The following is a 4,492-nucleotide window of genomic DNA, read 5'->3' as shown; positions in this document are numbered from 1 at the left end:
ATATATATATATATATATATATAAATATATATATATATATATGTATATATATATTTACATATGTATATATACATATACACACATGTGTAGATCCGTACGCACATAGATACACACACACATTACAGCTATACACGCTCACATACACACTTACATACATGCATACATACATACACATGCATGCATAGCCTTAGTTTAATTAGAAAATGTCGTAATCACTCCATTTTAAAACTAAATCGATAAAAGGCACTTATCTTAAATAATTACTACGTACATGGATCAGTCTATCGTTCAGGAATAGAACATACTCTTTTTTTCGTTTTCAATTTTATCCCTCATTTATACATCATTCGCAAACATTTCCCTCTTAGTAACATATTCCACTAAATACGTTTAATCTCGTTAAGATGTTTTCTTTAATCTCTCTGAAGAATTCAAATGTGTTCATAGTTTCTTACTCGTAGGTTTCCTTGTAATTATCGAAGATATATGCAATTAGAATTCTTACAATTAGCTTTACATCCCTAAGTAATTATTGAAATGATAACAAGCAGGATACATATAGACATACACGCACATTGTTTTTTGGAACATTGACACTCGAAGAATGCAAAGCCATGAAGGACAGCGTGTGAATATTGGGTTTAAGAAAAGAACTTTTGGGTAAGGAAAGTCGAAGGTTGTTGGTGAGACAGGCTTCCACTTTTGCTATCCAAAGGGATTTTAAGCTCAATATTTGCAAGCTTAATGTGCTTCGGATTTCAATATTCCAAATATAAAAGAAAAACTTTTGGTTTGGTGTCACATAAAACGCACCCAGCTGGCGTTAGGAAGGGCATCTAGCCATAAAACCATGCCAAAACACAAGTCTGGTGCAGCTCTCTCTCTGTCTCTCACACACACACAGACACACACACACAGACACACAGACACAGACACACACACGCACACACACACACACACAGACACAGACACACACACACACACACACACACACACACACACACACACACACACACACACACACACACACACACACACAAACATACACACACACACATATGTATAACAGCCCCCTCGGTCATAAATGACTATGGGATTGCCCCTAGAGAGTTATCCCCCGAGGCAAAAGTCGAGGCAAGGTTGTTTTTTGAAGACCAGCAGTCGCCCACGCATACCAGCTTTCCCATCTCCACACCACGGATGTTATCCAAGAGAAAGGCAAAGGGGCCGATACAGCTTGGCACCAGTGATGTTGCAACTCATTTCTACAGCTGAGTGAATTGGGGCAACGTGAAATAAAGTGACTTGTTCAAGAACACAATACACCGACGGGTCCTGGAAACGAATTCACTACCTCGCGATTGTGAGCCCGACGCGCTAACCACTGAGCCATATATATAAGATTAATCAAAGGACATACTAAGTATGTCTACCTGCTGGAAATAACAGTCAAAACTCTTATTTAAATCGCCTAAATACACTCATGATCACTACAGACATCAACCGTCCGAAGGCAAACGGGCTACGACAATCTTCCAATAGCTGAGGCTATTTTTGCCAGTCCAGAAACCGGTCCACGTGAGTCCAAATACTTGAATGTACGTTGGGAGATTGTCTTAGCCCGTTTTCCTTCGGACGGTTGATTTCTGTAGTTATCATCAGTGTATTTTGGCGAGTTTTGACTGTTATTTCTAGCAGGTAGACAAACTTAGTATGTCCTTCGATTAATTTTTATCCTTCATTTATTTAATGCTTTTTTTGAGGCCTGCAATCGCCTATATTATTGATTCTGTTATTATCATTTTTAAATTGTTACACGAGATAATAACAGAGTCAATGGTATCTTCGCAAATTACTACTACTACTACTACTACTACTACTACTACTACTACTACTACTACTACTACTACTACTATCAACATAAATACAGTAGGATTACTACGAGCCGATAAGGCGGTGAGCAGGCAGAATCATTGGCACGCCGGACTAAATGCTTAGCGGCATTTTGTCTGTCATACCTTCAGAGTTCAAGTTCCGCCGAGGTCGACTTTGCCTTTCACTCTTTAGGTATCGATAAAATAAGCACCAATCGAGGACTGGGATCGATTTAATCGATTTAGTCTATCCCCTCGAAATTGCTGGCCTTGTGCCAAAAATCGAAACCAATATAAGGGGCCAATGATGGAACGTGAGTGTGGTCAGTGGCCCTACTCGATGTAGTGAGCAAATTCCTTTCAAAGGATATTCTCCCGTTATAAACAAGGAAGGATACATTGGACAATATGCTCATGGATGCATCGGAAAAGGACTGGTTATAGCCGGGATGTCTTTGGCTATGGAATCTGCCCGATTAACGTTGACCTGCTTTGAAACGACAACATCACCACTACCAATCAACAACGTTTTCTAGTATTTCTTTAACTGTTTTAAAATGAAAGCTGCCATTCCAACTTTTGTCATGACTGCTGTTATGATTGCCAGGAACTCTATCCTCATGACCTACCGATAACAGTCAGAGTTTTGACTTCCGGGAGAAGCAATATCGTGAATACCCGCAGCAGAGACAGTATGTTTGAATTAGATTTTGTAAAGTTTCTTCTAAATTCACATGCAATAAAAGATACTATAACTGACCGGTATAAAGTAAAAACTAAGCCATAAAAAATAAAAAAATAAAACATAACTTAGCCCCTAACCAAAGTGATAAATAACCACAGCCATACCTAAAGAACACCATAAAAGTCTTGGCTAGAAAGGAAAAGATAGAAATCAAAATGGCGGAAACGTATTTGTCTTCATTTTTCTTTCCATACATTTCATTTGATTGCTGTTGGATGTCACTTTTTTTAATATTTTATTGCTATTTTCTTGTTATAAGTGTCTGTGACGTGAAAGTATTTCTTTTTGTGGATTAGGACGATAAAATTTTCTTTTTGTGAAAATAAAACAAAGCCAGATCGTAATCGTTTTTGACAATTTTCTTTTACATATATTTTTTTGTACAGTTTGCTTTTAGAACCGTTCATAAATAATTTCCTTTCCTTCTGCTCGAGGCATTGGACTGAAGTAAAGAGACAAATCAACCATTTCCAATAAGTTACTAGTACTTATTTAGTTGATTCCGGGAAATTTACCGGGATTTAAAATCAATATTGAAACAAGCGTTATTAAATTCGCTCCGCTGTAATCAAGCTAATATTCACTTCATTATAATTAGTATCGTTAGATATGATTTTTATGCCAGTACAAGGGGACTGAAAAGTAAAGTCACCTTCCGTTTTAGATTTGATCAAACGAAATCTTTTCCTTTCAAATCGTCTGATTGAATGAATAAGTTTACAGGTACAAGGAAGAGTTATGGATATTCTTGTCTTGTTTTAAAGCAAACTGAACTGAAGCTAAAGGATTTTGATAAAGTAAAAGACTTGCTGGAGACGCCATTACCAAATGACAAGTGGTGATGTACAGCGAATGGAACACTTTACATCTTCGCTTGACGATCTGTTAGAAATAGTAGCAAGTCTCACTGAAATCGTCCCTTACTTTATTTAAGAAAGCAAGGACAGCCTTAGCTATCCTCCGAAAGTTGGATGAACTCAACAGAAATATTCAAGTTAAAGCAGTGAGCTGGCAGAAACGTTAGCACGCCGGGCGATAATGCTTAGCGGTATTTCGTCTGCCGTTACGTTCTGAGTTCAAATTCCGCCGAGGTTGACTTTGCCGTTCATCCTTTCAGGGTCGATAAATAAAGTACCAGTGAGGGAGTGGGGTCGATGTAATCGACTTAATCCTTTTGTCTGTCCTTGTTTGTCCCCTCTATGTTTAGCCCCTTGTGGGCAATAAAGAAATAAGAAATACTCGAGTTATGAATCTTCTTTGTCAGAAGCGGCCAAGGATTAAACATCAATAATTTGCATGTTGAAACAGAGTCGACACATTACACGTCCAAACATTATCCCTATATAAATCACCACTAAAATCCTCAGCTAAAAGAAGCTATATTATATTCGAAACACTAGAGCTGAGAATCGCTGCTCGTAGTACGATTAACCAAATGCCTGTTGTGAGACTTGAAGCTACAATTTATACACTTCGTCATTTGTCGCTTTTCTTCACATATTTCATCCTCCATTTTTGAAAGATGGATTATTTATATATTTCACACATTTCGCTTGAATCACTTCCGGTACAATCCTGAATATAAAGAACATCATTCGTAGGTTTGAGGATGTTCTTTTATTCTTTTGTTTCTTTCAGTCATTTCACTGCGGCCATGCTGGAGCACCGCCTTTCGTCGAGCAAATCGATCCCAGGACTTTTTTGTAAGCCTAGTACTTATTCTATCGGTCTCTTTTCCCGAACTGCTAAGTAACGGGGACGTAAACATACAAGCATCAGTTGTCAAGCGATGTTGGTGAGGACAAGCAGACACACAAACATATGCATACATACATACACACACACACACACACACACACACACACACACACAC

The sequence above is a fragment of the Octopus bimaculoides genome, chromosome 5 (genome assembly GCF_001194135.2).
Source record: "Octopus bimaculoides isolate UCB-OBI-ISO-001 chromosome 5, ASM119413v2, whole genome shotgun sequence".
NCBI lineage: Eukaryota > Metazoa > Mollusca > Cephalopoda > Octopoda > Octopodidae > Octopus > Octopus bimaculoides.
Note: the sequence above shows the minus strand (reverse complement) of the source record.